General features: G+C 39.2%; 1 protein-coding gene and 1 non-coding gene across 6 annotated transcripts in view; one reads left to right on the top strand and one right to left on the bottom strand.

The window, feature by feature from the left end:
• The window catches only part of LOC115210768 (collagen alpha-1(XIV) chain-like), a 150,361-nt gene that overhangs the window by 98,899 nt on the left and 38,102 nt on the right, over window positions 1–13,360 (bottom strand). The window lies entirely within an intron of this gene.
• Window positions 2,067–2,138, top strand: Trnaq-uug. The gene has a single exon. It is a non-coding gene; the product is annotated as a tRNA-Gln (tRNA).

Consider the following 13,360-nt stretch of genomic DNA (forward strand, 5'->3'; position numbering starts at 1 on the left):
TAAAAAAATAACATCTATTTCAACGAACTTACATAACGTATTTCATTGAGCAAATTGTTCTTGGCTATGCGTTAGCATCGAGGTAAGACAGCTTGTAGTTGCTATATAAAAAAGTGTGATGCCAAAAGTCGAAGTCGAATTCAATCGCTTATAATCTACCATCTTATTATTGAAAATAAGGCAAAAGCAGCCAGATTCATTAGCACGCCGGATAAAATGCGCTGCGAAGTTTCTTAAGGTTGTACGTTTGAGGTCATATTCCGCTGTGGTCGGTTTTATTTTTCGTCCTTTTTGGGGAAAGGACTATCGAAAATAAGGCCATCTGCGTCGGCAAAACATTTTCGTGTGTTGGATTTCGGTAGGGGAATAAGGCAATTAGATCGATCCAGGTCTCAATAGGACTTCTTTCATCGATTGAACCCGGAATCATGTGGTTGGTAAGCAAGCTACTTTACCACACAACTACTCCTCGACAGGCTTCTTTCAGTTTCCGTCTACTAAATCCACAATAATCTACAATAACCCGTGGTTATAGTAGAAAACACTTACCCAAGGTGCCACGCAGTGGGACTGAACCCGAAACCATGTGGTTGGAAAGCAAACTTCTTACCACACGGCCACGCCTGCACCTATATATCTAACTTTTTTTTTTCAGAATAGAATATTGCAAAAGCAGGCCCTCATTAGATTTCTTGTATTCTCATGGTTGTTGTTGAGGTAGAACAGTGAACCCATACGTTAGCATGCTTCGATGAATTATAGAGGTCCTGGACAAAAAAATATAAGCCGCACACGACTTCGAATGGATACTTTAATATGGTAACTGTTAGCAGTCGTGACTCGATGTTAACGCATAATGGACAAGACAAATTTGATCAATGGAATACATTATGTAATTTCGTTGAAATAGATGTTATTTCTTGATGTTTGCGTAAGAGATAACATACTGGTTCTCACTGTATGCACACGATAACTGTAGGAAGTCTTGGAGATGAAATTTCACCATGAAATGAATTAAATGTTAAGAAGATGAGCAGAAATAGATATACATATGTTGACTGACAAGACTTAGATTATAAAAAAGAAAAAGAACACAATTGCAACCTGTGTATGTGAGTGTGTGCGTACGTGCGAGTGCGCGCGTGTGTATGTGTACATTGTGTGTGCGCGCGCAAAGACATAAAGTGCTAGTTATGAGCAGAATAAAGAGATGGTGAATTGTACATACGGAGATGGAAAATGATGTAAGTTCTCTATAAAATGCTACAATCGAAAATTAAAACACTACCAGTTATCCAAATGGAGAGGATAAATTATATAAGCTCGACAAATTCTATTAGGATGGGTGTAAAGTTATTCTGAATTATGTAACTCTTTTACTCTTTTACATGTTTCAGTCATTTGACTGTGGCCATGCTGGAGCACTGCCTTTAGTCGAGCAAATCGACCCCAGGACTTATTCTTTGTAAGCCTAGTACTTATCATATCGGTCTCTTTTACGGGGACGTAAACACGCCATCATCGGTTGTCAAGCGATGTTGGGCGGGGGGGGGGGACAAACACAGACACACAAACACATACACACACATACATATAACGACAGGCTTCTTTCAGTTTCCGTCTACCAAATCCACTCACAAGGCTTTGGTTGGCCCGAGGCTATAGTAGAAGACACTTGCCCAAGGTACCACGCAGTAGGAATGAACTCGGAACCATGTGGCTGGTAAGCAAGCTACATACCACACAGCCACTCCGGTGCCTAAAAGAAGAAAAGATTGAAAACAAATGTGATATGAGTGTTATAAAGAAACACGGTACAGGATCGTTTAAACCTAAAAAACTTGCGTCTTATCAGCCAATAAACAGTGCCAGTGTAGCCGGCGCCGTTGGTCAATCCTACAATAAGCGGCCCGTTTCCCAGCCCTAAAATGTTCATCGCCTTCTCTCAGTCCTTCAATTAAAATCCTCTTTTTCAAATTTTTTTCTACATCATCCTCCAGTTATCAGCTACCTTTACACCAGCTTCAAAATGTATTCGAATAATTAACTCGTAATAAAAAAATGTCGGTCTCATGGTGTAATGGTTAGCACTCTGGACTTTGAATCCAGCGATCCGAGTTCATGTCTCGGTGAGACCACATGTGCTTCTAAAGGCGGTGCTCCAGCATGGCCGCAGTCAAATGACTGAACCAAGTAAAAGAGAGATAAAAGAGTTTCCTAATCCTTGATACGCCACTGAGTGAATCCCTTTATTACGAAAATGTTTAAATGTTTCATGTCAAGACATGTGACATTACCGTCCCGAAACCTTCCCTCTTACACATATCTTTCATCTGCCGTTGTTCCAGAATTGACTTTACCCACTTTCTTTAGTGGATAGATGGAAGCACTCCGTCGGCTACAACGACGAGGGTTCCGGTTGATCCGATCAACGGAACAGCCTGCTCGTGAAATTAACGTGTAAGTGGCTGAGCACTCCACAGATACGTGTACCCTTAACGAAGTTCTCGGGGATATTCAGCGTGACACAGAGAGTGACAAGGCCGGCCCCTTGAAATACAGGTACAACAGAAACAGGAAGTAAGAGTGAGAGAAAGTTGTGGTGAAAGAGTACAGCAGGGATCACCACCATCCCCTGCCGGAGCCTCGTGGAGCTTTTTATGTGTTTTCGCTCAATAAACACTCACAACACCCGGTCTGGGAATCGAAACCGTGATCCTACGACCGCGAGTCCGCTGCCCTAACCACTGGGCCATTCCGCCTCCACACTTTCTTTAGTTCTAACATTTTGTTCTTAAATGTATTTAGAAATTTTGTGCAGGTTGTGGTACCCCAGATTTTAGCGTTGCCTCAGGTCATCGCTTATTTTACCAAATGGTAGCCGCCGACCTTGTCGGTGGGATTCTGTTCAGATTTCTAGAAAATTGTGTGTAAGTTGTAGTACCCTTGATTTTAGCACTGCACCAGGTGATTGCTTATTTTTCCAAATGGTAGCCGCCAACCTTGTCGGTGGGATTCCATCCAGTTTCCTTGACATACAATTGGACAATAGTGATATTGTTCTTCACAATTATTCATTTACTCTTTACTCTTTACTCTTTTACTTGTTTCAGTCATTTGACTGCGGCCATGCTGGAGCACCGCCTTTAGTCGAGCAAATCGACCCCGGGACTTATTCTTTGTAAGCCCAGTACTTATTCTATCGGTCTCTTTTGCCGAACCGCTAAGTAACGGGGACGTAAACACACCAGCATCGGTTGTCAAGCAATGCCAGGGGGACAAACACAGACACACAAACACATACACACACACTTATATATATATATACACACATATATACGACAGACTTCTTTCAGTTTCAGTCTACCAAATCCACTCACAAGGCATTGGTCGGCCTGGGGCTATAGCAGAAGACACTCGCCCAAGATGCCACGCAGTGGGACTGAACCCGGAACCATGTGGCTGGTTAGCAAGCTACTTACCACACAGCCACTCCTGCGCCTGAAGAAAGTTTATTTGACAAGTCAATCAACATCATCATCATCATCATCATCATCCTTGACATGATTATCAGTAGCAGCAACAACAAAACCCAAAACAAGAGAGCATCGAGAAAAACCTTCAAAGATAAAAAGGTAGCAGAAACAATTCTTGTCAATGTTATTTCAATTATGGTTTAACTTTTTTTTCCGGTTGTCTTTGAATTGAATATTAGAGAATATTGTTAAGTTAAACTATTGACAATTTCGAGTAACAATTGGATGTAGCCTTGTTCTGTCTATTGGGTGTAGGTGGTGATGGTGTTGGGCGCTGTATGAGTGTGGTCTTCTTGACAGCTGTGGTTTATGTTCTTGTGTAGAAGGTCACAACAAACAGCTAAGGGTTATTGTTTAATTGGGGACAAGCTGAACAGATGCAAAAACAAAAACATAAACGTTAGATAGAGCTTACAGCTTTCGAGAAAAAGTAACAGTAAAAAAAGCCATTTATCTCCCCTTCTCGCCTCGCTCTCCTCCCTGTTATCGTATGGGAAAATTGTCTGAACATTACACTATCCAGAGGCGTAACCACTTATTTGTCATCTCCTCTTCATCTGCTTTCTTCTTCGTCATACATACCCTTTTTTTCCCCCTTCTTCACCTCCACCATTCTCTTCATTAGCACCAGCACCAGTACCACCATCTCTTTAATAGTGACCTTGTACTGTTGCCGCCGCTGTTTCTGTTAATTCTATTAATTCCAGTACTGTTATTATTACTTCGACTGTCTATTCACCTAGAGTTCTATCCCTGGCGAAAAATTTCGATGCAGATGTCTCTCTCTCTCTCTCTCTCTCTCCTCTCTTTTCAACTATCTAAGTACACACACACACACACACACACACACACACACACACACACACACACACACACACACACACATGCATACATATACATATGTACGTATTCTCTCTCGCTCTCTTTCTCTCTTTGTCTGTCTGTCTGTCTCCGTCTCTCTCTCTCTCTCTCTCTCTCTCTCCTCTCTCTTTCTCTCTCTTTCTCTCTCTCTATCCCACCCCCTCTCTCTCTCTCTCACACACTCTTTTTTGTCTCCATCTTCCCACTGCTACTGTTTATTTATCACCAAACCAGCCTCGCTTGATTGCATTTGCCCCATCTTTTCTTCTAATAAACACAAATCTGACCCTCTCATTCTTCCTATATTTTTTCTCCGACCAGGATCCCGAATAAACATTAACCCATTAATTACTATGAGCTCCTATACGTTGTACGACGCCCCCAGAAAAAGCAGTAGTCAACACGTCTCTTGGTAAATATTATCTATAGCAACTCATATAAAGATAAGATATTTTTGATATATTGACGCATAAAAAATGATCATTATTTGTTGGATGGAAGTCAAGACACAGTTCTAGTTTTTTTTTTTTTTTTGACAGGAAGGAAGGGTTAGTAGTCGAGCCTTTACAGGGTCTCTGAAATTAATGGTGAACGGTAAATGCTACATGGGATTTGGTCCGAATGTCAGCAATTGCACTGTAGGTACCAAACGATCAGGTAATACTAAACCACGGCGGCGAGCTGGCAGACACGTTAGCGCGCCGGGCGAAGTGCTTAGCGGTATTTCGTCTGTCGTTACGTTCTGAGTTCAAATTCCGCCGAGGTCAACTTTGCCTTTCATCCTTTCGGGGTCGATAAATTAAGTACCAGTTACGCACTGGGGTCGATGTAATCGACTTAATACCTATGTCTGTCCTTGTTTGTCCCCTCTGTGTTTAGCCCCTTGTGGGTAATAAAGAAATAGGTATTTCGTCTGTCTTTACATTCTGAGTTCAAATTCCGCCGAGGTCAACTTTGCCTTTCATCCTTTCGGAGTCGATAAATAAAGTACCAGTTTCGCACTGGGGTCGATATAATCGACTCAATCCCTTCGTCTGTCCTTGTTTGTCCCCTCTGTGTTTAGCCCCTTGTGGGCAATAAAGAAATAAAATACTAAACCACGCGATGAACTGAGTTTGAAAAACCAAATAGGCCATGGTGAGATTCTAGCTCAAAACGCAAAGAGCTGAAACAAACAACACGCTTAATGAAGCGACGCTTTTGTTGTAAATTTGATGAATAAAGTAAATAAAGTTACCAAACTATTGCAATACTTTTGATTCAACACAATATATACGCTGTTCTTCAGATAAGATCCCAAAAAGATTTCTATTAATTAAAGAGTTATGGTCGACTGCATCGACCGTCATGGAATGTTGCTGGTGTTTATTTTATTAAAGCTAAAACGTGGTATAAAAAATCAAGATGATTCAGACAGGACTAGAACTTGTAATACAGAGGTAGGCATATCTAAATATTATAATGCATTCATTACGGTACTCTCTCTCTCTCTCTCTCTCTCTCTCTCTCTCTCTCTCTCTCTCTCTCTCTCTCTCTCTCTCTCTCTCTCTCTCTCTCTCTCTCATCTTGAGGATTTCTGCTCCTGTAGGTATATGTAATACGTGTGTATAGGATCTAGTTAAACTGATTCACAAAATATACATTTTTTTAAAGGAATTTAAAAAATCTAAAAATCGGCTATATTAATGTAGTTTTCTAGCCTTATTGCTATAAAGGTATGATGTTGAGGAGTATAAAATTGGAGCAATAAGTTACAGAAGTTTAAAAATCGAAAAAAAAAACTGTATTTTTAGCCAATAGCGAGACGGAAAATAACCTGCGTTTTCTGTGAACTTTATAGTTTAGCGTCTCTGAAATTACCTGTTCATTGTACGTTTCTAAATAAAATCAACATGAATCATCTTACTGCTTCTTTTGTCTCTTCATTGATTGCATGTAGCTTGCTAACCAACCACATGGTTCCGGGTTCAGTCCCACTGCGTGGCATCTTGGGCAAGTGTCTTCTGCTATAGCCCCGGGCCGACCAATGCCTTGTGAGTGGATTTGGTAGACGGAACTGAAAGAAGCCTGTCGTATATTTATATATATATAATGTGTGTATATGTTTGTGTCTGTGTTTGTACCCCTAGCATTGCTTGACAACCGATGCTGGTGTGTTTATGTCCCCGTCACTTAGCGGTTCGGCAAAAGACACCGATAGAATAAGTACTGGGCTTACAAAGAATAAGTCCCGGGGTCGATTTGCTCGACTAAAAGGCGGTGCTCCAGCATGGCCGCAGTCAAATGACTGAAACAAGTAAAAGCGTAAAAGAGTAAAAGAGTAATATACTCAAAGAAAAATTAAAACAAAACACGCGGGTGAAAAGAATCTCGAAGCGTGGAAAATCAACACAGAACAACGTGTGGCACAAATACGGGTGAAGTGAAACACAACACAGCGTGCGGTTGTCATGGTAACAAGCTGCTAATGCCACGCTGTCTGTTGATTGGCTAAAATTGTCCAAATTTCCCAACTTTAATTCCAAATAACCTCAGAATCTTAAATTTACGAGATAAAGTAATTGGTTGATCGTAATCAAAAGTCAGAGTTACTCTTTTACTCTTTTACTTGTTTCAGTCATTTGACTGCGGCCATGCTGGAGCACCGCCTTTAGTCGAACAAATCGACCCCGGGACTTATTCTTTGTAACCCAGTAATTATCTTATCGGTCTCTTTTACCGAACCGCTAGATGACGGGGACGAAACACACCAGCATCGGTTGTCAAGCAATGCTAGGGACAAACCAGACACACAACACACACACACACACCCACACACACACACACACATAATATATTATATATATATATATATACATATATACGACAGGCTTCTCAGTTTCCGTCTACCAAATCCACTCACAGGGCATTGGTCAGCCCGGGCTATAGCAGAAGACACTTGCCCAAGATGCCACGCAGGGACTGAACCCGGAACCATGTGGTTGGTAAGCAAGCTACTTACCACTGCATCGATACACCAAAATTGAAAGCAATCTGAGCAAACTTAAAGGGGACTCGTTTTGCGAATGAAAGTAATTAGATCCTGTGTATATTGTATGTGTTTGTAAATGTTTATATGTGTCCCTCTATGTATGTAAGACATATACATACAATCGTACAGATACAAACATATATGTACGTGTCGGTGTAAATACATCAATACATGCATCGTCTGTTTTTCCGTCATTGTTTTTGTATACATTCAATGCTTTCTTCCAAAGAATCTAATGCTGTTAGCTTAGTTTTTCCTTGGGGCTGGCCAGATTGGAGCAATCTCAAGATTAATCAGTCGAAATTCCGAGGATGATCCGGTTCTTGACTGAGGATAGAAAGCTTCGAATGACCTGTCCTTGTTTTTTTGTATCGTCTATCCGGATGTTTTGTTGTCCTTTTTTGTATCACCTAGTTGTCCGGATGTTTTGCGTTCTTGTCCCATTTTGTATTTTATATATATATATATATATATATATATATATATATATATTATATATATATATATATATAATATATATAGATATATATATATATATATATATATATATTCATACATATGGGCTATATTAAATCTCTGAGCGAGATCTAAACAGTAGAATCGTAACATATCATTGCCAACCATTGCCAATCATTGCTACTGACATTTATAGTCCCAGGAAGACCTCTCCTCCAGCTGGGTAACGGCACACATCCTGTGTCCGATTAGTATTTGCGAGGGTAGGTCATCGCTCCCAGACCTAGTCTTACGGGATACACACTGACTCGAGTTTCTGGATGGTTAGCCGTTCTCAGTGTGTCTTAAACACCAGCTAGTGATGAAAATTCACCCAGCTCGCAAAGTACTATATGCTTTTTTCCGGCGACGAACCGTCGCTGATCTCGAAAATGGAGAAATAAGCTATATTAAATCTCGCAACGCTAGGGATACTAATCGGACACAGAATGTGTGTTGTTAACCAGCTTGAGGAGATGTCTTCCTGGGGCTATAAATGGCAGTAGCACTGTCCCACATAGAACTGCACACTTGGCTGGCAATTATTAATTAATTATATATATATATAATATATATATATATTATATATATATATATATATATATGTGTGTGTGTGTGTGTGTGTGTGTGTGTGTGTGTGATACAAACAAACACACACACACACACACACACACACATAAAGGGAGAAAGGGATAGACAGACAGATACACAAATAAATGTGTATGTATCAATGTATGTGTCTGTGTATATACACGCATATGTATGTATGCTTCTGTGTGTGCATATATATATATATACAGAGGAGAGAGAGAGAGAGAGGGAGGGAGGGAGAGTGAGGGAGTGAGAGAGAGAGAAGAGAGAGAGAGAGAGACAGACAGACAGACAGACAGACAGACAGACAGACAGACAGATAGATAGATAGATAGATAGATAGATAGATAAATAGATAGATAGATAGATAGATAGATAGACAGACAGACAGACAGACAGACAGACAGACAGACAGACAGACAGACAGACAGACAGACAGACAGACAGATAGATAGATAGATAGATAGATAGATAGATAGATAGATAGATGAGTAGATAAGCACTATGATTTTTTTTATTCAACGTCACAATTGAATAATCACACGGATTTACATTCAGAAGCATCTTGCCCGTCTTCTTTGCGAACAGAAACAATTCCATCGTTTCTGTCATCATTAATACACACACACACACACACACACACACACACAAGGGAACCAGTAGATTCACCCAAATCTATTGTCTCAGAACTCAAGTTTGGGGTGCGTCATGGTTGTAGAGACAACAAAGCTGTTATATTTTACATGCTTTCCTCCAGGGCCCCATTCTTTCACAGAAACCATAATGACTCATTGAGTCACAACTGTAAGAAGATTTTTCAGTTTATTGTTTCAAACCGTTCCTTAATTCTTTGATTTTTATATTTATACTAGCAGTATTGCCCGGCGTTGCTCGGGTTTGTAAGGGAAATAACTATATAAGCATTTTTAGAGATTTTATAGGCAAAAAATGCATTAAAAAATGGGAAAAAAAATGATGGTAAATTTTTTTTAAATCGTTTGACTCATCGTAGACATTTTTAGAGAGGTTACTTCCCTTATATAATAGCGAAAAAAATGCATTAAATGGAAAAAATGATGGTAAATTTTTTTAAAAATCGTAGACTCATCGTAGACACGCACTAACACCCAGAAGGGCTCGATATGAATCACGACTATAAGATATCCGGTTTTGGTTAAACTGCACCGCAAAATGTGGGAGTAGTTAGGAATCTAAATCGTAGGAGACAGACACACAACTTCTCTTTTATATATTGTTTTGTTTTTGTTTTTCCAGTTTCATCTCTTGAGCTGTGGCCATGCTGGGGCACCGCCATTGTGGTGAAAGAGTACAGCAGGGATCACCACCCCCTGCCGGAGCCTCGTAGAGCTTTTAGGTGTTTTCGCTCAATAAACACACACAACGCCCAATCTGAGAATCGAAACCGCGATCCTGCGACCGCGAGTCCGCTGCCCTAACCACTAGGCCATTGCGCCTCTACAGATTTTTTTTTTTATTTGATTTATAATTTTCGCCTTTTCCTGTCGCAAGTGTTATTTGACATTGTGTACCCTGCCCGGCTCAGCTTGCCTTTTTTCCTTTTGTTTATAGATAAATCGTCTTAAAGGTTCAAGGTTTTACAGTAAGCAATTGTTTAGAGTTTAAAGGAAAAGTGCGAGCGCATGCGCACGCACAGACACGTACGCAAACGTATGAGTATGTGCATATTTCAGCCTATGAGAATGCGTTGGAACATACACACATGCGCGCGCAAACACCCATGTATACTCAAATACACACATACAGATAAACACATATATATATATGTACACACATATACAACGTATATACAGTATATATATATATATATATATATATATATATATATATATATATATATATATATATATATATATATATAGATATATATGTATGTATGTATGTTGTATGTATGTATGTAGATATATGTATAAAACCATAGGTCTGTGCTTTCGTACGTCTATGTATGCAAGCATTCACTGTCATACATACACGTATGTCAAATTATACTTACACTCACATACACAAACACAAATAGATAGGTTTAGAGAGAGAGAGAGAGAGAGAGAGAAAGAGAGAGAGAGATAGAGAGAGAGAGAGAGAGAGAGAGAGAGGGAGAGAGGGAGAGGGAGAAGGAGACAGTCAGACAGACAAACAGACAGAAGGGTAGATAGATAGATAGATAGATAGATAGGTTTCTTTATTGGCCACACAGGGCTGCACACAGATGGGACAAGTTACAAGGTAGAGCTTTTCTTTTGGGGGATGAAAAAAAAACAACAAAAAAAAGGGTGGCGTAGGTTTTCGATCAAAAGGGATCGTAAAAGGGAAAAAAGAACAAAAAAAAGAAAAGAAAGAAAAGAAAAAAGGGAAAAGGAACAAAGGAAAAGAAAAATGAAAAAAGAAGAAAAAAGAGGAAAAATGGGGAAAGAGGAAAAGAAAACGATAGCAGTTCGGTCATAGATAGATAGATAGATAGATAGATAGATAGATAGATCCTTATTTTTCGGGAGGAGGCATAGTAAGGACGTTCAGTGGATCAAATAGATTGCAATGTATGTGTTCCATTCATCTTGCTCATAGATTTTCTCAAAAATTAGGAGCAATGCGAAGAGTATACTAGTTGCATTCCTAGTTTACTAAAATTATGAATATGATTTCCATTGATAGATGATGCCTGAGAATTTAGTAGTCTATTTGACAGTGTTTAAACATATCTATTTCCCAATGCTGTGTGTGTGTGTGTGTGTGAATGCGTGTGTGTGTGTATACACGGATGTACGTATGTATTTATATGATTTATATTGTGCTTAATTCTTATCAAAGTACTATGCAAGATGCTCTCGGGTCTTGAATCACTTTTATAAAACCGATTAAAAATGAAAGAAAATAATTACTTATGTAGTGAGTTCTGTTTATTCTGTTTGTTCCACAAAATACGCACACACATACACAGATACATATATACACAAATATATACGCATATAGTGTGTCTGTGTGTGTATCAAAAAATTAATTATTAGGATCGAATTTTTTCGGCTAAATCTTTACAGTCCAGTGACAGAAACAAGTAAAAGGTGAGATACGATAAGAGACGATAGTGTATGTGATAAAGCTAACTTTTTGAATTACTAGGATAGTCCATTTGACAAGCTTCACTGCAATAGTTTCGTTTATGTATGCGTACACACACACACACACACACACACACACACACACACACACATATATATATCGTTCAGTTTCCTTGTATGTCTCCACTGTTCTATTTTTGTTCCTAACTTTGACCCTCCATAAATCCTAAGTTATATTTTAGAATTTATGGGAGCAGCTGTCTTTGAAGACTCATATTGTCGTTGAATGCTTGAAATGAGCTGTAAATAGACAGTTGACAACTGATGAATGGTTGTTTCTATGTGTTTATTTGTCAAGTTTTCCATTTTTTTCTCTTGCTGTTTGCGTATTTAACATGTTTGTTTATGTATTTCATGTTCTTTACACAGTTAGGGACGTCCTGTACCCATATATGCATATATATATATATATATATATATATATATATATATATATATATGAAATTTTGAATTTAGTTCACGGACCCCCAATACAGCTTTTGCAGACCACCAGGGATCTGTGGATCCCATGTTGGGAACCACTGCTTTAGCAGCCGTCGAAACTGTGTTGACATTTGGTCGATAATTGATGAAGGATGGAGCATGTCTGCGTCTATTGCGTGTGTTTTCCTGTTTTCGGTATGTTATTTTGTCGTCCCCTCCTCTACACTATCATTTTTTAATATTAATTCACAAAGTTTAGATTGAATTGAGGTTTTTGTCAGAAGGGTGAGGGTTGGGGTTAGGTTTAAGGAACATGGAAGCATGTGTTTTCAGAGCGAACTTCTTAACCATTGCCATGCCCACTACGCCAAACAATATGCAGTATTTAGTTCAAATATTAATGTATCACATTACATCTTTTCATACATCACAAGTTTGGATAAAATATATCACTAATATCATATTAAGAGTTGATTCAATACTGTTTATCTCCACACTGCAAATATGTGACCTTGGAACAATGTGAGAAATCATTATTTTACTGGGTCGTTTCAGTTCACACACAATCGGATAGAAACAGAGACAGACAGATTGATAGACAGACACAGACAGGCAGACAGGCGGACCGACTGATAGGCTGGCAGACAAACAGCCATTTAGACACATAGACAGAATTCGGACAGTCAGAAGACGGACAGGTAGACAGACGGACAAGCAGGGAGTGGGTAGATGGTCATACAGTCAAACAGAATAGATAGATAGACAGATAGATAGGTAAATAGATAGATAGATAGATAGATAAATAGATAGATAGATAGATAGATAGATAGATAGATAGATAGATAGATAGATAGATAGATAGATAGATAGATAGATAGATAGACAGACAGACAAATATATACAGACGTATATATGCATATATACAGCATTCAAAATGTGACCGCGAGTGTACCGTTGGCGATTTTTTCCCCCTGTCTTCCCTTCTCTGGATCTTTCCTTCTCTTATGTTTCCGACGAAGAGCTCCGCTCGGAACGTTAAACCCTCCTTTTTTCCTTCTTTCTTGAGCGTCCAATAATACTATATTTGTTCCACGTCCTCACGTTGTTGTGTTTTTTGCGTTTTCATGTTTGGATTAACTTTATATATAGAGAAACATATACTGTATATAGGCGCTGGTGTGACTCTGTGGTCATGGTTTCGGTTTCTGGGCCATAGTGTGGCACCTTAGGAAAGTGTTTTCTGCTATAGTCCCAGGCAGACCTCGAAATGT

The sequence above is a fragment of the Octopus sinensis genome, linkage group LG4, assembly GCF_006345805.1.
Source record: "Octopus sinensis linkage group LG4, ASM634580v1, whole genome shotgun sequence".
NCBI lineage: Eukaryota > Metazoa > Mollusca > Cephalopoda > Octopoda > Octopodidae > Octopus > Octopus sinensis.